Genomic DNA, 26,690 nt, shown 5'->3' with positions numbered 1-26,690 from the left:
AGCGGCATGCACGAACAACTGGTAGAGCGGGCCGGAACTGTACTGGACGCGATGAGAAGGAAATAGGAGGAAGACCTGGATTTTATACAGGGTGGGGCTCTGGAGCGAAGCACTACAAACGGTAAGTTCCACCTCCACGTGCACAAGACTCCACTCAACGCAAACAGAAGTGGTACATAGAGCACACTTAACAAGAACCCGAATAAGTAGGTTCTACCCGGAGGTGGAGGGAAGATGTGAACGGTGCCAAGGAGACCCGGTCAACCACGCCCACGTTTTCTGGTCTTGCCCCAGACTTGCTGGTAACTGGATAGCCCTCTTCGAGGCAATGTCCAGAATGGTGGGCATGAGGATGGAGCCATGCCCGAAAGTGGCGATCTTTGGGGATTCAGATCAGGCAGATCTCTTCATGGGGAGGAAGGCGGACGCGCACCGCCTCATGAAGAGGAGGAGTGAAGTCGAAATGTGAAGGCAATTCTTGAATCGAAATTTTCCAGCCTGGGCAGCGAAGAATATTTATGAACTTAATTTGTGGGGAGGTATACTCCGAAAGGAAAGGAACATTAAATACATATTTTTGTTTGTGTAAAGGATGAGCCGAGTATTATCCTGTCCTGCGGTAAGAATTTCCCGAGATTGTCCTTAGTAAATAGTAGTTTAATGCGAACATAGTAATAAGTGCAACCTTACATATTTTAACTTTAAGTTTGAGTTTACTCTTAAAGGCTATACGTCTCTCCGGAGAGACGTGGATAGATAATAATCATCATGGCACATGGGGGAGGTCAGATGGCAGGCACGCCTGCAGATACATATAAGGTCTAGACGACGAAAGAAACCGAAAACGGAGGGATATATTTGACAGATTGAAACTGGGACGACAGGACTATATGCCCTGGGATAAACAACGATTTAAACAACCACAGCAAATGTATGCAAGCTGACATTGACTGGTCTTGGGCTACAAAACTTTGTTACTGACATTGCAGAATACGACACGATTTGCCAACACAGGGTACATATGTGAGGATCTCTACACCTTCTGTTGGCAAGTGAAGAGTTTAGAAGAGTATGTAAAGCATTGGGTCGGCTTCACAGTCTAAGGGATATTGACAGAAACCATTTAGGTACCAGAAGCAAAGTCCGAAACCTTCATTTAGTTGCTTCTGTCATCACACGGAGGCACTGTCGACATAATCATCATCAGCATTGTGGCTGGCTCTTAAATGCTCTCTGTGATGGAAAATAAATGGTGACACAGCCAACGACGCGGACATCCCATGAACGCATTAAAAAAAAATATCTGCGCTCATGCATGAGCACTGAGCGTCAGCCTCCCAAAATAAGTTGTATCATTCTCTTTTTTTAGAGTACTCAACTCATTTTTTTACAATTAAGGGGCAATTTAGCATGGCCAATCCACCTAGCTTGCATATTTTTGGTTGTCGGGGCGAAACCCACGCAAACACGGGGAGAATGTGCAAACTCCACACGGGCAGTGATTAAGAGCCAGGATCGAACCTGGGACCTCGGTGCCGTGTGGCCGCAGTGCGAACCCACTGCGCCACCGTGTTGCCCAAGTTATATCATTCTCAACATGATCTTCTGAGGCATATTTGAAATTGTGACATTGTATCTTCAAGCCAGTTACGTTCAATGTAATGTATTGGGTCAGTCAGGGATTCGTGAACACTCTGCATCGGCCAACATGGGGTGAGCAAGACTAATGTCAAAACGCAACACTTTCTGAACGTTTTCACACTGAATATTCTCTGTGTCATCATCAATTACTTTCAGGGCAAAAATGTCCACAAAATGCCCGGGCATCATGCACGAGCTAGCATGAACCTGACTTGATTATCTTCGAATATCTTCGAATATGCAAAGAATTTTGAGGAAAAGAAATCTTTACACTTCGCCCTTTCAGTGGTCTCTATCCAGAAATTGCTCCAGAAACCCGCCACCCGTTCATTTATGCTATAATGCCCAGTCAGACGATGACGCCAACCGAACCCCTTCAAACCCACTGAAAATGAAATGAAATTAAAATTAAAATGAATATAGTATGAGGGAGCATTCACAAATTAAAATATGTAGCCAATAATAAAATATTACAGGTATGATTTGAAAAATCCATTCTATTCTCAAATTTTATGGTCTTAGTTGTGTTCAAGTTTAGCATAAAAATCGGTTCAGAACATTTTGAACATTTTTGTTAATTGATCTACTGAAAATTCATTCGAAAAGTCTGTGTTATAATCAAAATATCTTCATCGGCCATGGCTCATTTTCGTTATTCTCGGTATTAGGGAACCTTTGGTGACAATGTTTCCAGTTCACCAGTCCTTGGTCCCTTCTAATTCGGTGTCTGCACTGTCAGCAGTACCACATACAAATACACCTTGCCTCAGGTTAATCGGTGATGCACCCTGTATCGCTCTCTAGTGGAGAGAGTTCTGTGGACTAGCGACACGCAGAGGAAAACACACATCTCCTGATCGCCATCTCAAGTGGAATAGCCCTTCTTTCAAAACTATAACTCCCTGCTTCTTGTCTCTCCCACAAGGGGGGGACATACGTTTGCAGGTAACGTCACCCGTTTCCACCACATGTTATCTATCTCAATTAAATCACTTCTCATTCGTCTAAACATCATTCTAAAATTGTCCATCCTGTCCGAACTGCCCTGATTAGATAAGATGCGCACCCCACTCCAAGAGTGAACAGATTTGTGTATTGCTTCTAAAACATGGAATAAATTTCTTAAATAATGACATTATATCTGTACTCAGTGCTGTAGACGCGGTTACACCGAGACCCGTTACCTCTCTATCAAGACATTGGTATTTTTTATTCAATTCTCCTTACAAAAGAAAAGACAACATTCGATTTGAATTCCTAATCATTTACTGTACCTCGTTACTACCCTTTACTGACTTAGAACTACCACCTTTCGATCCCTCTGCCTCAGAGTTTGGCAACTTAAAATAATGTTATTTTTGAATTTATCTTCCAAAAGTAATCAAGTTAACATTTTCGCAAATTATTCCGACAGTATTTTGTCCACTCACTTAACCTGTCTAATTCCCTTTATTCAAATGCTTATGTCCGCTTCACAACATGCTTTTCCACATATCGTCAACAATTTTAGGAACCATACAGTCAATTCTTTAAAATAAATCACTTAATATAAATTGGTCACACTTGAAGCAACGGAAATAATCCCTGAGGCATATCACACGGTAATTTTGCAAACGTGAAAATGACTTATGTATAGCTACCTACTTTATCTTTCCTGAGAGTTAATTTTTCCTCGAGCCACGCTAATACATTACCCCATGTCGTGAACTCTAATTTTGCATGAAATTTTTTGACATAGTTCCTTGTCAAATGCCTTCTGGAAATCTAAATACTGCACATCCAGAGGCTACTGGTTGCCTCGTTGCTGGTTATTTCCTCAAAACGCACACACAAATTAATTAAAAATGATTTCCCTGTGACAAAACAATGTTGAATCTCCCTGAACCAACGAAGCACCATGGCGGCAGTGTCTCCCTCCCTAACTGCAATCTGGGTGAACCTGGATCACATGGATAGAGAATGTTCAAAACAGGTAGCTCACCAGCACTTCCACTTTAATTTTACAAAATATTTTATTGAGGCATTTATAATTTTAACATTTTAACATTGTAAACAACAGAGCTGTCCAACACATGCATAATACCCACAATAACATACCGAACTTCCCCCCGCCCTAACTCCTAGCTACGCATATATTAGATTTCCTGCCCTTGTTCTTCACTTGCATGCCTCCCCTCGGCCTCCCCCCCGCCGCACCCTCCCTACTGCTAACGGTCAGTTTTCCTTAAATAAGTCGATGAACGGCTACCACCTCCGGGTGAACCTCTATAATGAACCCCTTGATGGTAACTTAATCTTCTCTAGCCGAAGAAACCCTACCATGTCAGTGACCCACATCCCCGACTTTCGAGTCTCCGAGCCCCTCCCTGTTGACAAAATCCGTCTCCGGGCCACCAGGGAGGCAAAGGCCAAAACGTCGGCCTCTCTTCCCCCTGGGTAAGCAGATTTTCCGACACTCCAAATATTGCCACCTCTGGACTCGGAGTCACCATCCCTTTCAGGACCTCGGACATGACTTCTGAGAATCCCTGCAAAAAAACCCTCAGCTTCAGACAAGCCCAAAATATATGTAGATAATTCGCCAGACTGCCGGTGGCTTTTCTCTCCTTCTTCAGTCGCTGGCTACCTTCCCCTCCGGCTGCCTTTCTCCAACTGACTCCCCTCAGCAGCTTCAACTGCCTTTAGCAGCCGGTGTTTTAAAAAATAACTGCCCCTGCAGGTGCTACCTGCAGGTGCCAACTGTCTATTATTTTAAAGAACAATGGCTCTCCGAGAGTCCCAGCATATGTCCCTTTCCAAGCATAATCCTTCATCTTATAAACATAAAAAACTGCCATTGGGGTTGACCCCACACACACCCACAGACAAAATATTGGTCAAACATATTTTTTCTCTCCCACAACGTGGTTAAAGGCTCCAGGGTTTAAATGAAGAAAAATACTGCCCATAGTTTATAAAAATAACAAAAACAACATAGCTGTATTAAATAAATGGGCAAGTGACTGAAAATATTGAGGCTACATGAACAAATGCCACATTTCTCCATTTTTCATTACAAGGGAGGCGAGTGAAGCTTGTAACTTGCTTCCGAAAAAAATTCCGTGCCTGCAGGTTACAGAATCCGTTCCCACCCAGTAGCTCAAACTCCTCCTCTTGCTCATTCAGGCACACGAAATCCTCCACAAATCTCTCAAGTCCTGCATGCTGCAACCTCCTAAAGCCCCCGTGCAGTCCACTCCCCACCTCCGGGCAAACCAGTGATTATCAAAAATCGGTGACCACTCCGACGCCCCCTCCAGTCTCATTTGTTTCCTCTATCCCCCACACTCTAGGACTGCCACTACCACTGGACTTGTGGAGTAAAGAGCCGGCGAGATCGACAGAGGTGCCGTTAGCAGAGCCTTCAGACTCGTGCCCTTCCAAGATGCCGCCGCTACTCGCTCTCACACCACCACCTCCCCGAATACCCATTTCCAAATCATCGAAATATTGGCGGCCCAGTAGTATTTAATAAAGTTCGGAAAGGCCAAACCCCCCTCACTGCGCCCCCCTTCCAGGAAGTACCTTCTTCACACTCGGGGCTTTCCAGGCCCATATAAACCAGAGATTGTCGCGTTCACCTTCCTACAAAATGTCTTTGCGATGAAGGTTGGGAGACGCTTAGTTTATGAAGCTGACCCCAGTCCGTTACCACCTGAATCCCCAGGTACCTAAAACTCCTTCCCACCACTTTGAAGGGCATCTCCCTCAGTCTCTTCTTCTGCCCCTTTGCCTGGATCGCAAAAACCTCACTCTTGCCCATATTCAGTTTGTAACCTGAGAACCGGCCAAATTCTTCCAGTATTCTCATAATTCTTGCGATTCCTCCCCCCCCCCCCCCCAATGAGTCAGTTATATCAAGGAGTAAATCATCCGCGTGGAGTGAAACCCTTTGTACCATCTCCCCATCTCACTATCCCCCGCCAAATGTACCATGCCCTCAGCGCCATTGCCAAAAGCTCTATGGCCAGGTCAAACTGTAGTGGGGAGAGTGGACACCCCTGGCTTCTCCCGCTGCACAGACTAAAATACTCCAACCCGGTTGGTCCATACATTCGCCTGATATAGCAAGCGGACCCAATCCACATATCCCTGCCAGAACCCAAACCTTCCCAAGGCATCCCACTGGTACTTCCATTCCACCCTAACAAAGGCCTTGTCTGCGTCCATGGCCACCACCACCTCCGCAAGCATCCTTATTACATTTAGGAGTCGCCTAATGTTGGACGTCAGTTATTGTCCCTTCACAAATCCCGTCTGGTCCTCCCCTATTACCTCGAGAACACAATCCTCTATGTTCATGGTCAAGATCTTTGCCAGCAATTTCACATCCACATTTAACTGGGACATTGGACTATACGACCCCGAACTTTCCGAATCCTTATCCCGCTTCAGAATAAGAGAAATCGATGCCTGCGATAACGTGGGGGTGAGCACTCCCAGCTCTTTGGACTTATTAAAAACATTTACCAGGAGCCACCCCACCAGCCCGGAAAACTTTTTATAAAATTCAAACGGGTATCCATCAGGTCCCGGGGCCTTATCCGATTGCATCGCCTCCAATCCGGCTACATCCTCCCAAAGCCTAATTGGGGCTCACAAACCGTTCCACCAACTCCTCATCTCTCCTCGAAAACTCTAGCCACCCCAGAAATCGTTTCATCTCGTCCCCCACGGCTGAGGGTTGCGATTTATACAATCCACTGAAAAATACATCCTTCACCCACGTCGGATCCAAAACCACATTCCCCCCTGTGCCTCTTACAGTCCCAATCTCTCTCGCCACCTCCTGTTTTCTCAGCTGATGCGCCAGCATCCTGCTGGCTTGTTCCCCACATTCATCGACCGCCCCCTTTATCCTCCTTAGCTGTCCCTCCGCCTTAAATGTGGACAGGAACCCAAATTCCTGCTGCAGTCTCTGATGCTCCTTCAGAAGCCCGTCACCCGGAGACTCCACATACCTCCTGTCCAGCTGTAAAATGTAACCTACCAGCCTGTCAAATTCCGCCCGCTGTGCTTTCTCCTTATGGGCCCGAAAAATGACGAGTCCCCCCCTAATATCCGCCTTCAGTGCCACCCACACCACCGCAGCCGAAACCTCACCTGTGTCATTGCTCTTTATATATCCTCGAATGGCCTCCGTTACCCGATTGCACATCTCCACCTCTGCTAACAGTCCCACATCACACCTCCATTGCGGGCGCTGGGCCTTTCCTTTGTTAACTTTCAGGTGTACCGAGTTCTGGGCGTGGACTGACACCACAATTGCTAATATTCAGCATTAAAACACCTCAAATAGCTGAGTTGTATCCGACACGAAGAAGTTTATCCGGGAATACAACTTGTGCACAGGGGCGTAGAATGAAATCTCCTCACTCCTTGGCCTCCCAAATCTCCACGGATCGACCCCTCATGCGCTGTATAAATCCCCGTAGCTCCTTTGCTAGAGCTGATACCTTTCCAGGCCTGAAATTCAACCTATACAGCCTTGGATCCAGGACCGTGTTGAATTCTCCCCCCATAATCACTCGATGTGAGTCCAAGTCCGGGATGTTCCCCAGCATCCGTCTAACAAACTCAACATCATCCAAATTTGGGGCATATATATTTACCAATGCCACGGCCATGCCCTCCAATTTCCCACTCACCAGAATATATCTACCCCCCGGTCTGCTTCTATATTCCCCACCTCGAATGCCACCCGCTTATTGACCAGGGTCGCCACCAAGTCTAATCCCGAATGGAATACCTGCCGAATCTATCCCTTCATTAACTTAACCTGGTCTTTCACCTTCAGATGTGTCTCCTCTAACATAGCCAGGTCCGCCTTCAGTTGCCTCAAGCCCGCGAACACACGGGCCCTTTTGAATGGCCCATTCAGTCCCCAAACGTTCCATGAAACCAGTTTGGTGGGGGGGCACCCCGTCCCCCCTCCCGTGCCGATCAACCATAACCTCTCCTCGGCCAGTCTTCGCCCCATGTCCCGCACGTCCCTGGCCTGCCCTCTGGCAACTACCGTCATCAACCCTCATACTCCTCCACCTTGAAAGTCTCCTCTCCTTCAGCAGTCTACTCCCTCCCCCCCCCCCCCACCCCCACCCCCACCCAACACCCCCCCCCACTCCCCTCCATTTCCCATCCCCTTCATCGGTCGTCAGCACACACCCCACTTTGCTTTCGTGAACTATCCCGCCCAGCTAGCCTGGTAGCCCCCACTCATGGCTTCTAGCATCTTACCCACCCCCCACTGGTCCCCCTTTAGCCATATAAAATGGCCACCTGCAAAGGACCATGGGAATTGTGGTCAATTTGGGATACAGCCAGGTGCATAGCCTCTGTGTATTGTGCAAAGAAACCAGACTTGGCCGAAACTTGTATCCATTAAGAGTCGATCACCATTTCCCCCAGGACAATAGAGTTTGAATCAAGGAGTTACAACAGTAGCAGGCTAACCGTTGCCACGCCCCCCTTATTTAGAAAGGCCTACGTGCCTGAGACAATGATAGCTGGGACCCGCCAAGCTATTGAGGTAGCCACCCTCTAATTGGCTCAGATCGATGAGGGTGATGGAAAACCCTATCGATCCATTGGACGCTGAGTAAGGACCGCCCGAAATGGCACTGAAAATACGAAGGATAAAAAGCCCTGCAAACTAGCTATCTGTCTCAAAGAACAAAGAACAAAGAAATGTACAGCACAGCCCTCCAAGCCCGTGCCGACCATGCTGCCCGACTAAACTACAATCTTCTACACTTCCTGGGTCCGTATCCCTCTATTCCCATCCTATTCATGTATTTGTCAAGATGCCCCTTAAATGTCACAATCGTCCCTGCTTCCACCACTTCCTCCGGTAGCGAGTTCCAGGCACACACTACCCTCTGCGTAAAAAACTTGCCTCGTACATCTACTCTAAACCTTGCCCCTCTAACCTTAAACCTATGCCCCCTAGTAATTGACCCCTCTACCCTGGGGAAAAGCCTCTGACTATCCACTCTGTCTGTGCCCCTCATAATTTTGTAGACCTCTATCAGGTCTCCCCTCAACCTCCTTCGTTCCAGTGAGAACAAACCGTGTTTATTCAACCGCTCCTCATAGCTAATGCCCTCCATACCAGGCAACATTCTAGTAAATCTCTTCTGCACCCTCTCTAAAGCCTCCACATCCTTCTGGTAGTGTGGCGACCAGAATTGAACACTATACTCCAAGTGTGGCCTAACTAAGATTCTATACAGCTGCAACATGACTTGCCAATTCTTATACTCAATGCCCCGGCCAATGAAGGCAAGCATGCCGTATGCCTTCTTGACTACCTTCTCCACCTGTGTTGCCCCTTTCAATGACCTGTGGACCTGTACTCCTAGATCTCTTTGACTCTCTTTTGTGACCGGCCTGTGAGCGACCAACTGCAGCAGAACAACCAAGTTCAAGGACACACGACCATTCCTGAACATAAGAACAAAAGAACGAGGGGCAGGAGTAGGCCATCTGGCCCCTCGAGCCTGCTCCGAAGGACGAGCCCAGCTGAGACGAACCCAACCACTTCCAAACCGAGCACATGGACCCGTATAAAAGCCTACCTCGTGACAAAACATAATTTTCTTTACCCGTCAGTCTGGCCTCAATAAAATTCGAGATGGGTTTTCAGGTATAGCATTAGCTATTTTATTTGACTTGCAAGCCTGACTCATTTCACAGCGGTACAAATCACATCCTGCTTTCTGTACCTCCGGAATCGAGTGAGTCTGTAGGACAAAGGAATCTCTACTGATACATTCAAATGGCATCAAGTTTCACATACACGATTCCCATAGGTCATCCTATACCCCTCCTAACCTGGCCATACATTCTAATTGGCTCACTTCCAATCGCTTCCTCTGGCCCCCTATTACCCAGCATCCTTTTCTCCTCCTTTGCTGGACACTCCTCCCCCTTGCTTTGCCATGCGATCTGAAATCTTTTGCCTGTGAACTCACCAGAATGAGACTGGCCTATCTCTACATTGCAGTAACTAATATCTCTAAAACAATTATTTGATATCACATTCGTCATTCCCTCCTTTTATCATTCCATGATAACCGAACTATTCAATCCATAGCAACGGTCCCTCATGTAAAAAGATCCGCCGCTGCATTTCCAATTCCTGTAGTAGCCCCCTTCATCCGCTGCACTCTCGTGGATTTTAACAGCCAAGATTCTTGGGGCGTCTATCTGTTCCAGTGCACCCCGCATTCTACCCATCACGCATTTAAGGATGGCTGGGCCCACAAAGATGCAGCCAATAGCCACTGCTAAATACATGGCCATATTTATCAACCAGTCCTTCCAACCTCCAAATCCCCAGTTACCCCAAGAGCCAAGATCCTGCATTCCATCCAGGTGATCCCGTACACGATCCATAAATTTAGTGATGTTAGCGGTTAAGTCTTGAACTGCCATGATACACTTGCCTTGTACTATGGCGCATGCCCCACCCTCACGGACCAGAAGATAGTCAAGAGCATACCGGTTCTGCATTGCAAACAACCGCAGCTACAAGACGCTCAGAATTCCCCCACCCGGCTGAGTGGCCCCGGTTGGGTGCGAGAACCTGAGGTTTTTTCCAGTTCTCGCGGAATTCAGCTGAGACTGTCCGGCGGGTTACCTGAGTATGCAGCATCCACGCCGAGGGGCAGGGGACTGTGGTAGGGACTAGAGTCCCAATAGCAATTTGGCGGGGTAATGGGGGTGACAAAACATTGGTCGCTGTGCCATTAAATAAAAAGTAGTATCCTTGCTCCGTGTGCAGGCTAGCATCACAATCAGTATATCGATTGCGCAGGGATCCCCCAGTAGCCCAGTTTATCCAGCTTTGAAACGCCCATTCGGGCCGCCTAGCAATGCGGAAAGCCCTAGTCCCAACAGTGATATGAGAGACATTCGCCCAGCCACAAAGGAACTGGAGGCCGGCGTTCAATGGAACGCAGGTGGTGTTTTTACAAACGCATTGGCCAGACGCCTGGATGATTTGACACCTCCTGTCCGTACAGGTGGGGAACAGACATGTTATATTCGTTTTCACCTCTACCAGCAAACAGCCGTATCCTTCATTTCTGAAACAATTCTCGTACGACTGGGAATCCCTATTGGGAGTGAAGTGGCTAGGTATGTACGCCCTCCACCGTTGCAGCCTAACATACTGTAAGTGGGAATTATCCCGAGGAAGGGGAAGGCAAATAGCCAGTGGTGCTGAACCCGGATCGTAAGGAAGAGTGACTTGCTTGGGCGGCGGCTCGGAACGCTGACAATGAACCACCGTTTGGGGAGTGCCCCAAAGCGGTGAAACAGAAAAAAACCTCGACACCTCTGCGGGATTCGGGTAGCAGACAACCGGTCCCTGGCCATACAAGAGGTGGTAAATCTGGTAGAAGAGATTCATACTACCCGGGTTTTCCTCAGTTTGGCCTTGAACTAAATTAAGTGTATCTCCTGATAACCTATGTTCTAGTTGTACTTCCCTTCTCACACGCTCCGTCGTCTCTCTAGTCCCCTTCTCTCTCTCGCAACCTTTTCCTACTCTCTCCTGACGGTCTGATGTTACCTTTATCGCACCAATCTTAACACATCCAAAATCAAATTTACATGTACTCCAAAAGAAGGCAATGTCCATGTAATGTTTCCTTCCCATCGACGGGACCGGTGCAATTGCTTCATGAGTCCTGCATTTTCCCTCAACCTGATGCCCTTTCATGAGTCGATACCATGTCCTCGTATATGGGGCAGCGAAGAACATCACCTCTGCATAAACGAAATGTCCTTGTAGTTTGGTTGGGGTTACTAATGTAGATAATATTTCCCTTTTCCATGTCCGTCGCCGATGACCCTCCAAGTGAGGTGAGGCCGAAGATCACACCATCATGCTCCACACCTGTAAAATAGCACTGGGGAAGGGAGGCAGGTTAATCTGTCCAAGAAAATGAGGCCCGTTATCAGAACTCAACTGAGCTGGTATTCTGTACCGGGGAATGATTTCCCGCATCAGTCCTCTAACCACAGTAGCAGCTTTATTATCGATAGTCGGATACGCCTCAACCCATCTGCTGAACACATCCACAATGACCAAAACATATTTATAACATTGACATCTTTCCAACTCAATGTAATCCATTTGGAGTGTCTCAAAGGGACCACTGGGCAAAGGGGTTTGCCCCCCATACCACAAGGGATACCTTTGCCGGTGTTATATTGCAGACAAATCAAACACCGATTACTGAGACTCTGAGCCAACCCCTGCATTTTAGGGTGCCACCAAGTGTCCAGCAACAAATCACTAGTCCCCCGAGCCCCACAATGAGTTGCAAAGTGTACACATTCAGTGACCCATAAGCCAGTACATCAGACATACAAGTCTGATGTGCTGGCGTGGTCGATAAAGAGGAAACAGAATCATATGTACAACCTAACCGTTTCCACATTTGTTTATCACTCTCAGGAGCGTCCTCCTGTAACCTTATGACATCTTGGATGGTTGGCATTGGCCTGTCAGAAGCAGACATATTTATAGTAGATCGTTTAGTCTGACTTAACATTTTCGGCGCCATCACTTGCTGAATTTGCGCGGCTGTCCGCGCTGCACAATCTGCTCGTTCATTACCAACGTCAACTGGGGTCTTACCGTTTGTGTGGGCAGCGCATTTAATGAAGGAAATCTGCACGGGCATAAGGAGAGCCTGCAGTAGGTCATTAACTAAACCCCGGTGGGATATTTGACCACACATAATCATGTCAGGTTGTTCTGACGAAATGTAACTCAAATCGTCCCTTATTGTGGTAGTTTCCTGAATCAAGGCTAAACAGTCGTGGCCAGGTGCGTCTTCATGGACAGGGGGAACACTAAGGAAACAGGCTGGATTGATAGTGGTACAGTGTTTAAATGTCAGACGTGGATTGTTCAAAAGGTATATCTCATACCTATTCTGATGAGCTGCGGTAAGATGCTGAGTCTGCAGTTGCCTCAGTAGTGCGATGACCGAGTGGGAGCTATACACCGTAATATCCTGTTGGAGAGTGAGAGCATGTACCGGCTGTGCCATGGTATTGATTGAACGTAAATCCTGTACTAATCAGTACTGGTCTGGCTTGGCTGGTTTAGGCACAGCAAGTATGGGGGTGTTACATTCTGATTGGCAAGGGACCAAAATACCCTGTTGCAACAGCTCTCGGATTCATTTGTCTATAGACGGGGCAGCTTGGGATTTCAGGGGGTATTGCCGAATGGAAGGCAGCTTTACATGGTCCTTAATCGTTACCTTCATTGGTGTAACATTTGTCTTTCCCACTTGTGATAGGTATTCCGCCCAGACATGTGGATTGACATATTCCAAAACATCATGTCCCCGGTGATGCTGCAGTCGAGAGATAATCGTTTCAGGGATCTCAACATATTTTATGGCAGTGCCGTCTGGCGTGACTTGAAGTGCGTACTCTGTTGGATCTGAATGATCCACTGCCCTCCTTACCATAGGCCCCAGATCCCTTGCATGGTACTGGTCGTGGACCTGACGTGTCATATGAGGGCTTACCGAAGCTGACTGTGGGCATAAATGTGGTGGTATTGTAACAAAATCAGCTGTACCTTCTTTTCCCGTGACTGTGGCTGTAACTTTGACTGGCCATTCGGTCCCAATTAATGGCCGGTATTTGCCCTCCAACTCCCTGTTTTGTCCGGTTCTGTCATAGGTCAGGGTAACGTGATGCAGTGAATGTTCAATGTCTAACGTCCACCACTGGGGAGTGATAGAAATATAGCACCGTTGTCTCATCCTCCATGATTGAACCGATACCCCTTCGTCTCCGTACTCTCGCTGTAGCTGGAAGATACACAGTAAATCTTGGGCCAACAAGTTACAGTCCAATCCAGTAGTCACTACAAACTGATGATCTGCAGACTTATTCTCGTAAGTGACTGTCACAGGTTCAGAAATAGGATACTCACACACCTGTCCTTGGAACCCCGACAAATGCTGGGTGTGGTCGGATAGTGGTAGTCGAAGTTCTGATTGCACCGAAGACATGGCTGCTCCAGTGTCGATTCCAAATGAGTGATGTTGATCTCTTATCTGCAGAGAGATAATAGGTTCCCTGCCCGATTGGAGAGTCCTTATGACTAAATTAGCTAGTCAATCCTGTGTTGGGAAAGGGTTTGCCTGGGAGAAGTCAGTGTATCTCGTCTGTCCTCCCCTTGGTGGGGACCCCCTCCTATGGGTCGAGTAGTCTCCTTCTGCTGCCTGTCTTTTAAAGGCGCATTCCTGTTGCCAGTGATCTGCACGGCCGCAATTAAAACATGAATTGTTCCCTCTATATCTGCCCCGTCCTCTTCTCCCAGTAGACCAATGGCCCCTCAGAGGGGGCGGCGGTTGTAAAGCTGTTGGTGCATACGGTGGGCCATAAAGAGGAGCTGAGGGTCCATTTGGGTGGGTTTGATATCCTCCCTCTCGCTGATCCACCCACCCAAAGTCACAATATTGGGGTTCCAGCTGGTAAGCTACCGTTTCTGCCGCTTGTTGGGTGTCTCAGTTCATCCTTTTTCATTACATACTCAGTCTTAACCTTTGTAACTGAGCCTTCTTCCTGGCCTACACCGTCCTTCCAATAAAATCTGACTGCCCTTGCCATCTGGGAAGGGTCGTTCTCTGTCCAATTCATGTTATTACATTTCACAGCAGTAGCCACGGAAGGTGGTAGGCAATGCATTAATATAGCACAATATTGAGGAGAATTCTAACCATTTTGATATGGCAAGTCGCCTGACTGCCCACGGTAGATTTCATTAAAACGTTCCAGAAATTCCTCTGGCTCTTCAATCTTTTTAGGTTTGAGGTCTAAGATAGCAGAAATATTGATGGGCTTTTGAAATGTGCTATTCAACACATTCAGGATTTGTGTCCGTCTATCATCGTCCAACGCATGGGCTTGCTGAAGTGCAGCGTGGCTAGCATAATTCAAGTGATTAAGATGATTGCGGTACTCTGCTGGGGTTAAAACCTGCTGGACTAGGGCCCAGAGGTCCCTAGAATCAGCTTGAAAAATTGAGATGGTAGTTCTCAGGGAATCCACGAAAGCAGCAGGAGATTTTTTTCTATCTGGGATTTTAGCCATTATAGCCAGCATCTCATTGGGTCTCCATGGGAAATAAACGTCTATCGTGGGCTGGACCCCGGCCGTCACAGCGTCAGGGTTTGGTATCTTCCTAATCGGCAACTGTCACCGAGTCTCACCAGGGGGCACTCTAGCTATTTCCTCTGGCTCTTCCAAGACTTCGGCGTCCCTCCCTGTCACTAGAGGGAGCTCTTACTCTTCAGAACCATCCCTTTCCTCTCCCTTTGTTCTCGGTTTTTGCTGTTCCTCCTTATCGGTCTGAAGGGATTTAGGTGGTATGCTTGATTGTTTCTTGTTAGGATCAGGCCCTTCTCTCGCTGTCCGAGATCGGGTCCTAGAGCTAACTGGGTTTGTGGAACAGAGCTCCTCTTCCCTCTTAGATCGTGAAGATGGTAAATTAGGACCCACGCTATCAACGAAAAGGGCTGGAGTGACTGGCATGATTTGACTCTGTGGAGCAGTGACTGGATATAAATTGTTATACTCTGGTGGTTCTGGAATTAGGGCAGACAATGCTACAGGTGCAGTCGGAACCCTTGCCGACATAATCAAATCGTCCAATTCGTCATATTCTGTCAATTCAAGGCCAGCCATTGAACTACGTAGCCCATCTTTTTTTTGACCCGAGCCTTCCCTGTCTTTACTTGCGCGTTTTTTGAATGCACATTCCTTTTTCAAGACCTGTAATGTTTTTTGATTACCCCCTTCACTAATTGGAATTCCCATTTTAAGGGCATTGTCCTGCCAACTTGATCACATGATCTTATCTCTTTCCTCTTGACAATATTGTCTCCATAATCCAATTAATTCTTTTGCTTTCATACTTTGACTCTTTTTCCAGATGTGTCCCTGAATTTTCTTAATGATTTTTAGGTCTTTGGTGCCCCCTAGTGGCCATTTATCACACAATTTGCTCCTTAACGTTGCTGACGTTTTCCTGAAATCTTTTGCTTTATCCGGATAAATATCGCATAACATTTGCAGTGGCATGCCTGGATCATTTGTGTTACCCAAGCAATTCCCCATAATCTGAACTAGTCCTCAAAACTGCATTTTTCGCCACTACAGTCCAAGGGTACAATTTTAGCTTAATCAACTATAGATTTAAAACACTCACACATGGAATTGAATCATCTTGAGATTTAAAAACACTCATTGAACTGAACCCTCATCCTGAGGTCACATCAGTTATTCAAAACACTCACATATGGAATTGAATCATCTTTGTTTAGATGTTGCATCAACCCAAAACCTAACCCAAGCCGAATCAGAACTCACACATGGAATTGAATCATCTCTGTTTAGATGTTGCATCAATCCAAAACCTAACCCAAGCCGAATCAGAACTCACACATGGAATTGCATCATCTCTGCTTAGATGTTGCATCAACCCAAAACCTAACCCAAGCCGAATCAACAATATGAAATCCCATCAATTAAATTTCTAATCCCCAGACTGACCTTTGATTTTGTCGAGACGATCTTTCCGTACCAACCGCAAGTGACCAGACTAATCAGACGATAAGAAGAGGGGAAAAATCAATGCGCGGTAATTTTCCAGCTGTACATTGTGGGCCCTTTTTCCCATTCTCCCTGTTCATAATCAGTCTAATTCTGATTTCGCGGTTGGTCAGAACCGTCTTGAGAAATCCCGGGTTTCAGGCACCAAATGACAAAACACAATTTTCTTTACCGTCATTCTGGCCTCAATAAAAGTCGAGATGGATTTGCAGGTATAGCATTAGTTATTTTATTTGACTTGCAAGCCTGACTCATTTCACAGCGGTACAAATCACATCCTGCTTTCTGTACCTCCAGAATCGAGTGAGTCTGTAGGACAAAGGAATCTCTACTGATACATTCAAATGGCATCAAGTTTCACATACACGATTCCCATAGGTCATCCTATACCCCTCCTTACCTGGCCATACATTCTAATTGGCTCACTTCCAATCCCTTCCTCTGGCCTCCTATTACCCAGCATCCTTTTTCATCCTTTGCTGGACACTCCTCCCCCTTGCTTTGCCATGCGCTCTGAAATCCTTTGTCTGTGAACTCACCAGAATGAGACTGGCCTATCTCTACATTACAGTAACTAATATCTCTAAAACAATTATTTTATATCACATTCGTCACTCGCACAGTGCCGGTCACTCGAAGTTAAGTGAAGGTAATGTTAGTCGTCTTTGTTCTTTGTTCTCTTTGTTCTTTGATAGCTGTAGCTTCGTACGGAACCGAGTGTATTATTGCATAGATACACAAGTCTTGTGTTATTAATAAACTGTGTTTTTGAGCTAACATATTGGTTGCGTGGTCATTTGGTCGATATAAGAAACAGCTTGTGGTTCACCCCAAAGTAAAGAAGGCAACATTTATTGGCGACTCTGCCGGGACCTCGATTAGAAGTGACTTTGTTACTCCGAGGGATCTCACAACTTTGAATTAAATTGGGGAAAGAGAACGAACCACAAGTTTCATATGGCTGGTTTCATGAGGTTGGTTTTGCACAGGGCTAAAGAGCTGGCTTTGAAAGCAGTCCAGGGCAGGCCAGCAGCACGGTTCAATTCCCGTACCAGCCTCCCCGAACAGGCGCCGGAATGTGGCGACTATGGGCTTTTCACAGTAACTTCATTTGAAGCCTACTTGTGACAATAAGCGATTTTCATTTTCATTTCATTTATCGACCAAATAACCAAATTTCGGAAGTGTGCACTAACCGCATGCGTAACCAACAGGGAAGGGTAAGGTAAACTCGTCAAACTTGAATGCAAATCTAGTGGGATTGTGAACCGGGACATAGCCGTAAGCCGTACCCATTGTTCGATCGACTCCTTATTCCCCCTGTTCCAAATTTTAAGTAGAGAAGAGATGGCAGCGCAGATGATAGAGAAGATGATGAACCCACAGCAGCAATCGGAGGTTACAGTAGTTGACAAATCAGAGCAGTGCCACATATGGGAGGATGTGTTGAGAAAGTATTTAAAGGGGAAAGGATGGGCCCTTTGGTCGAATTTTTGTGCAAACACCGAGGCAGGTCCAGGAAAGATAGGACAGACTTGGTGGGAGAATCTTTGTGATATATAAGAAAAATGCAGCAATGTTTATAAAGCCAATGGCAATAGTGTGCTGCTTGGCACAGTCGCGAGGCACCGAGGAGATCATCGAGACGCTCCGCAGACAGTTCGTAGAGAAGGAAGAAAAGAATTAGGGAAACAGTAAGGAAAGCGAAAAAATTATTGAGGAATTCTGGGAGAAGTTAGCCGCTAAATGCAGGGAAATCGCCGATGTTAAACGCGCCCACCAGTCTTGCATAGTACACCTTAGCAGCTTCCAGACCCAGTACGACACGGCCTATCAATATACCCAGCGCGTGCTAAGAGAGGAGACTGAACACCAGGTCACTCAATTAACAAAGAAATGCACTGATTTTCAGGCAGCATTAAGAGCGCTCCACCAGTCCACTAAAGAACAAAGCCAGAGCACCGCTGACCACGCTAAATGCCAGCGAAAGATAGATACGCTCCAGTCGTTACTTTCCATTCAGATTGGTTGTCCATTCGGGACAGACAAGACAGATGAGGAAGAAATGGCAGATTGGGAAGAGTTAGCTGAAAGCGCGCAGATGTATGTTAAAGGAACGGAAAGTCAAAAGCAGCCGCGACGCATCCCAACAGGAAATGCACCGGGAGCACCGGTTGCACAGGTCGCACCAACCCCCAAAGCTGCCCAGACACCCATGACTCCGGTCACCACGGAAAGAAGCATAAGGGATCAGGCAGGTCCAGATATCACCTGCATGACCCCACTTTCGGTCACTCAGTTAAAGGACGCTTGCAGTAAAATTACTCGGTTTTACCCCACCGCAGACCCGCATAGCTTCTTTCAGGAGGTGCGCCAACAAAAGGTTATGTACGGATTAGATGAGAGGGAGGAAGGTAAATTGATAGTAATAAGCCTCAGCCAGTCGGTAAGGTCCGCTTTGCCAGAGCCCCAAAACGTAGGACGAGGAACCCTAGAGGAAATGAAGGAATATTAGACGCTATTGGATACAACAAAGGGATGCGGTAGAGGGTTTGAACAGATGCAGGAAAAAAGAAAGGGAAACATCCGACCGCCTTTGCCGGCCACCTCTGGATACATTTCAAGGCAGCATACGGAAACTTAGACCACGCTCACCTCGATGAGGAAGATACCACTAAATGGTCCCGTACATTAGTTTCACATGCCATTGAAGTAGGTAAAGTGCTTGCGCGAATTATGACCCGGCAGATACCAGGTATAATGAGATTTGGGTACTTAGACGCCTATCCAGGGCATGGGAACAGTCACTTCAGCATCAGATGGATCAGAACGGAGTAGAAGCCGCAAGGTGCACAGTCAGAACTAGCCAGGAACCCGCATGGAAAAATGAGGGCAGAAGAGAGGAACATTACCCCGAAAAGAGTACCACAGAGCGCAAGCACAAGCCCACGCACCACGAGGTTCATGTTACAAATGTGGACAAGTAGGACATTTTGCCCGCGATTGCAGACACAATCCCCCACACCACCAACGACCCCAACAACCCAACCCTCCACCCAGAAACAATAGGCCAGACCACGATCGCCAGCCGCGACAGCTAGAAGGCAACGCTCGCCCCATGCATATCGTAAATGCCTGTTCAGATAACCTTGCTTATAACACCCTAGATTGACGGTGTTCAGAGTCTCCACCATGGGCCAGTGACACGCGCTGGGATAAAGTAGGAAGACCGGTAGTCACAGGCACAGACCGGGGACAAGCAGTTGATGTTCTTTGGGACACAGGAGGAGCCTGAAGCACACTAAACTCAACAAACCTATTCCAAAAAACACCCTGGCCAACCACAGATACCATCACACTCAATGGATTCACAGGCCACATGCAAGAGGGATACATCACAGCCCCTATATCCGTCCAAATAGGAAACGTAGCCAATACCAACCCCGTTGTTCTAGTAGACCTCCCCTCGACAGCAGAACACATCCAAGGCATAGACGTTATGAACTCACATAACTGTCCTTCGACCCCGTAAACAAGTGTGTCTGGCGAATATCCAAGGCAGCTAGAGCCCCCGCCATGCTCTCAATAGGAGATTACGAAAGCAGAATTTGCTCAGTAGGGGACTACAGGTTTAACCCTTCAGCAATTAGCACAGGCGACAACATTAGACGGGTATTAGCCACACACAAAGGTGCGTTTGCCCAACACAAGCACGACTGCGGGCAGATTCCAGGTACGATTATGATCGCAGGTCCCGATCCCAAACCACAGAAACAGTATGGATTTCCACAGTAGGCTGAGGGCGAAATTGTCAACGTAATTAGCAGTCGGTTAAAGCAAGGAGTGATTCGACCCGTAGCTTCCACTAATAATGTCCCGATTTGGCCCGTAAAGAAATCAGACGGTTCATGGCGACTCACCATTGACTACCACGAACTAAACAAAGTTACCCCTTTAACAGCACCCACCGTTAGCACGAGTCCCACGACCATGCTTAAGCAGGGAGTGCAAGCAAAGTATTTCACCGTGCTGGATATCAACAATGGTTTCTGGTCCATTCCCCTAGATCGAGCTTGCCAGTATAAATTCGCATTCACTTTTCAGGGACAACAGTACACGTGGACGTGTCTCCCCCAAGGCTTCCAAAATTTCCCCTCCATTTTCCACAGACAGCTATCTGCTGGTCTTTCCAAACTCTCCCGCCCCGAATGCCTAATTCAGTATGTAGACGACCTGCTCCTGCAAACCGATACCAGGGAAGAGCACGTGGATCTGTTTGCCGAATTATTAACCCAGCTCTAGTCCATTGGATGTAAAGTAAACCCCAGAAATTATCATAGAATTCACAGTGCCGAAGGAGGCCATTCGGCCCATCGAGTCTGCACCGGCTCTTAGAAAGAGCACCCTACCCAAGGTCAACACATCCACCCTATCCCCATAACCCAGTGACCCCGCCCAACACTAAGGGCAATTCTGGACACTAAGGGCAATTTATCATGGCCAATCCACCTAACCTGCACATCTTTGGACTGTGGGAGGAAATCGGAGCACCCGGAGGAAACCCACTCACACACGGGGACGATGTGCAGACTCCGCACAGACAGCGACCCATGCCGAAATCGAACCTGGGACTCTGGAGCTGTGAAGCAATTGTGCTCGCCACAATGCTACCGTGCTGCCCATAATGCACAGATCTTGAGGGAAAAGGTACTTTATTTAGGAACCATGAAGTTGAAACCTCACCACTATTTTTAGAATTCCCCCTATACCAAAAAAAGGGTCAAGATATTCTAAATGGTGAACAGGGATTCTCACTCCCTGACTCCAATGCAGACTTAGGTGGGTGCTATTCGGGTCAAACTAGTATTTCAAGTTATCCCCCGGCATTACCTATATCTTCATAGAAGAATTGTATCTACTTCCCAGTTAATAGCTTACACACGGGTCCGGCTTGCTAAGTAGAGTAAAGTAAACATTCTAACAATAATAATAACCACTCTTTCAGGTTATCAATTTAAACTTAACTTTATTTTCAAGTTAAAAGATAAAACTACTTTTACATAAAGGTAAAAAAGATCTTTTTTTGCTCGAGTTGTAAGACTTTCAAGTCTATCTTGCCAATCGTATTTCTTTAACTTTTGTTCTTCTGTTCGCTTCTCTGGGTTGCTCGGTCTTCAGATGCTGCTCGTCACCGAGGAAGAATGTCTGTTTCTGCTATCTTTTCAGAGTTTTTAAAGCAATTTGTGCGGCCTGACCTTTACAAATGACACGCTTCTGCTGTTTGAGCCTAACAGTTGAAGGTTAGTTTCTATCGGTTAGAAGTGTGGCGCCTTTGCAACAGCGCGACTTCATTCCACCAGCTCGCCCTTACTTACTTTGTACTTTCCCACTTTGCTTGACATGTAATAAAATTGTCTGTGACTTCGTCCGTACCCTTTCAGATTTATGTCTCTTTTAATGATTCTTTCAGTCTCAACCCGGGTCATCTTTGGGCCAAGCTAATGTCATGTTCAGGTTACCCCCTTTGACACTATCCTTATCTGGCTCAGCCATTCACTAAAAGGTTTTAACGTCAAAATGGTGTATGTTACAGTGTAACCTTGTCACCTTCTAGTTTTCTTTATTTGTAAAGCAGTTGTCTTATCTCATTACTGGTGTAACAAGTTTTCACGCTTAACAGTTGTTCCTTATTTTAAACTTTAGATGCTGGCTGTTTTTCTTAATTGTTCAATAAAACAATTAATTGCTTAAAGAATTGTGAAATACTGTTCCCTTTCATATAACTTATGAATTTAAGTCATTCAAATGACTTTTTAAACTTGTAAATCAGAATGAATTGTTCCTATCTGTTTTCCTTCCCGTCTCAGAAGCTGTCTGCATTTCAAACAGGCTGCTGCTGTTAACCCCTTGTGTGACTTCTCCCTTTCATTAAAAGTCTCAGGCATTCTCAGTGTTACTTCCATGTTTCAAATGTTATATTTTTTCAATTTTCCATTGCACCCCGTCTTGACATTTGAAACATGACATATCCCATCCAATACTTATCTCCCTAACCAATTTGTCACTTGCCTTATTACAATTATTTTTGAAAATGTCCATTGCTCACACCAGTGTTGGTAGACCGGGTATACTTTAATTGTAATTACTTTGAATCACAGAGGCCGCCGTCCAGAAAGGTAACACAATAGGTATTTGCCGCGTGTTCCACTTTCTCCAAAGCATTTTACCTCTTTGGGATAGCAGCACCTGATAAGCCTCCTCGTGTCCCTTAGGATCAGTAAGCCTCTTAATCCAACAGTAACCAAAAAGATCGTTCAATTATTGCTGGCATGTGAGAATCCCATTCCTTTTGCTCCAAATCGCCTTACGTTCCTCATAGGTCTCATAAATGATTACATCATGTAATAACCATTTACACCCAGTCTTCATCAATCTAAAAGGTGTCTTTGTTCCTGCTTCTATCCCTGGATATTTGTCATGAGTTTGCAATGTGTTTGTAAACCTAGTACGGCCGTGGCCATTTGCTCTACATCCTATTGAAACTGATTGTCATGTCTCATTAAGATCCCTGTCCTCCGTTTTCATGTCCCGAAGGGCATGAAGTTTATACCTGCCTTCATAACAGTTACCACACAGCCATCCCAGGGTAGTTGGAAACACGTTGCTATTACTAGCCTTGAAACATTTAATACATTCAGCAGGTGAGGGAATAACCCAGTCGAATCCACTTTCCTCACATCGAATCATGATCTTATCATTCTTCAGATAAATATCGAAGCCGCCCTCTTGTCAAATACAAAGTTACAAAAAGTAAGTATTATCTTAACATTATGTCGAGCAACTAATCACATAACTGTTAGTGTGTCGCCGCGTTACATAATTATTTCAACAACTACTACAATTCTAAAACGATAAAAATAACATTGACAGTTCAAGTCCTGGTCTGACCAGGGTGCTATTTGAGTTAACATTTATAACTATTTTCAATACATAAATCACACATATTACCAGCCACATGAATCTTCATCGTGATGTCATATGCCCCATTACTCAGGTAATTTACCCACTAATCGACTACCATTGTAAATTCTGTCAAACCTTGTGGGACCCCTCCGTTTACATAGTCCCATACTACAACTGTGGTTGCTGATTTAACAGTATTTTTTCAAACGACTGCACCTCCTGCAGACCCCAGCGAAAAACATGCCGAGTTCTCCTGCTATTTTGAGACGTGAGAGATGAAGTAATGTCCTTGTCACTTGCTCCAAATCTTTCTAAAAGCTTTTAGCTGTTGCACATCTTTATATACCTATCCATGGCGTACCTAATTCTCACTGGTGTCTTATAATGATTCATGGTTTCGAGAGAACCCACTGCTCTCTTGGTGCCAATCGTTCGTTGCCAACCTACCTGTAGCTTCTTGGTCTTTTCAGAGTTGTAACTCTTGCTTTGAACAACAAACCGTCAGCGTCTAGTATTTTCCTGTTATCCGTAGGCATCACATATATCAAGCCATGTCAGATCTTGCTTCAATCATTTACTCTTCTTTTTCTTCTTCTTACATACATACAGAACAATACTGTATAAGATATATAACATATTTTAATAACTATCATAATGCCTCAAGGCAACTACGTTTAATACATTTGTCATATATTCCCCGTCGCAACATGAAGCTAAAATATATTTGCTTCATTCGGTAATAAAAATAATTTTTTCTTCCATGCCATTGTTTTCTCGTTTTTTTCTTTCACTGTAGGGTTCCTCGTCAGTGACTTGTTACCTGTCGAGACGCTCAATAAATCCATCATGTAATACGCATCCCGTGGAGACCTCAGATCATCCATCAGCTGGCTCTCAGGACACATGTCTCGCCAGAGATGTGTGACCGGAGATTTAACTCCTCAGCAATGATTTGATATTTTGGTTTATTTCTAAATCGAGAAGATTTCTTCCTGGCTTTATCATTTACTCTCCTCAAATATGTAGCCAATTGTATAATTTTTCTCTCTTTTCTTTGAGCAATTTTATTGCAACATTTGCAGAATACAATTCTACGTAATTTAAAAATTCCCAATTTCCATAGCAATGCAGCAATGATCGCCCCTCCTGCAACTGATACTAGCAAATACCAGTTGTTTATGATCCAGGTTAACATAGTCCAAAACCATTTAAATGGACTTGTGATAATCTTAATTGCTGTTTTAACTGTTTCTTTAATTTTTAAACCCACGTCTACCAAATCGTGTCCCAAATTCCTTCAGCTGGGATAATATGGAAGCTGTTCTATTCCAGACACGCAAGTGCTGTTTATTTTATCTGGGCTTGTCTTATTCCAATTTCCACCCTTACACCATTCTTCTTCCTTGAAATCTTTCCATCCTTCCATTAACATTGCGACATCGTCTACCTGGCACACTATTCCTGATCCTACTGCCGTATCCAAATGCCAAGTGGCTTCTCCATCTTATTTTCTGTGCGACCCATACGTGGTTGTTAATTGTTTCATCAGATTTGGCCCTGTTTCAGGGTGTTCTCTTAAACATATCGATTTTGCCCGACGACTATCTTTTATTCTAATCAAATCCCCCCCATGAACACAGTTCAAATTCAATCTCCTTCTTCGGTTCCCGCCATTTACTGAAATTTCCTATAAATGTATCTCCTTTCGTGGTCTTTACCCAAGGTATTGGAACAACAGCCCTATATCCTGAGATCACAGCTCTTGATGCAATGTTAATGTCCCTGTTCCAGTGGTAACTCGCTCTTATTAGTCTCACCCTTAATGGTGTCACTATTATTAATGTGTTTTTGATAAAGAAGTCGCCAAACCATTTTGCCAGTACCAATGTATATTCAGGTGTCCATGTTGTAGGTTTTTCTAATATCTTAATTAGTTCTCCCTCAGTAAACCCAATAAGCTTGTAGGCTTGACCTACACTTCCTTCATAGGCCTCAAGTTGACTAAATCCTCTAGCTACTCTTTGTCTCACTCGATATTTTTCCATTCTTCCTTCGTGTAACTGCTCAGTACAGTTGTATTTTCTTTCAGAGGCATCGCAAGTTGTTGCCCTTTTTGAGAGACTGCTACTGACACATTGTTCTTTACACGGACCTAATATCCATGCCCCTTCAGCATCCTCTGGGTGGGAAGTCAAACTCTTCCATCCGTCAGTAACATCTTTCTTTTGTCGACCATGCCATAATTCCAATATTTTTCTCATCATCCCCTTTTCTATGTCCTGAAGCTTATCCATATCTACATTGCATCCTTTACTATAAAATATTGCTGATTTACTTAATTTGAGTTTTCCCCCTCGTATGCAAATAATTCCTTCTATACTTGCTGTTTGTCCTGAAGTTGTTTGCTCCCAATCTATTGCTAATCCCCATTTTTCTCTATAATGTACTAATGGAAATGAATTGTTCAGTGCTACCTGTACTTTGCTCTTATCCTCCGGTCTTATTATCAGCCACACTGGTCATTGTGTAAACAGCGGAGCACAGGCCATGCCATGCAATCTATTCTTCCATTGTCCCTTTAAATTGGTCCACCAAATCCTCATTTTGTTCTCTATATCTTTTTATTGTTATTAATCGAATTTGGATCTTCTAAACTAATTTGTGTTGTGACGTCTTCTTTGTTTATTACCTCATAACGTCCCTCTATCTATTAACACTCCATTCCTGATTATAGTGATTTCATCCGGCCTTCTAATCTGTCCATTATTTATTTTACACATACCTGTTCTTTGCCTATCTTTACATTAGTTAACGCAATACTTCCTCCATTCACCCATACATCACTAATGTTCCAACCTGTGAGATTGGATTTTAATTCACCTAAACTTCCTTTTATTGGTAGTTTGAGGCATTTATTCCATCTATATTGTTTCATTCTCCTACTAGTGGTTTTATTCTGTAATGCATTTCCTATCTTAATTTGCCCTTTCTCGGGGTCCCATTGAGTATCATTGATTTTTCGCTCATACTGTTTAAAAATCTCCAATCTGTCTGATAGGTTCAGTATGTATCCCAGGCTGTTTGTAAGTGCTCCCCACATTTTACTGAACATGTAACTGGCGCTCTCCCTTGATTCTAACGTACTGCTGTTAAGTCCTATCTCCTGAATGTCCAGAAAATTAATGATTTCCTTCGTTATATTTAAACGTTTGTTTATTCTTATTTTTATTATCAGTGTTCTCTGTGATTCAATCTGGTATCTATTTTTCCGTATCCTATTATTTCACCGGACTTTCCTACTGCAATTAGCCATACTAATAGTCCCAAACTAATTACTGTAATCACCATTAATATCATTGCCTCCCCCATTTTAGCCAATCTATTTTACTCTT

Source organism: Scyliorhinus torazame, chromosome 5, assembly GCF_047496885.1.
Source record: "Scyliorhinus torazame isolate Kashiwa2021f chromosome 5, sScyTor2.1, whole genome shotgun sequence".
Lineage (NCBI taxonomy): Eukaryota > Metazoa > Chordata > Chondrichthyes > Carcharhiniformes > Scyliorhinidae > Scyliorhinus > Scyliorhinus torazame.
The sequence above is the reverse complement of the archived record's forward strand: the minus strand, read 5'-3'. Positions refer to the sequence as shown.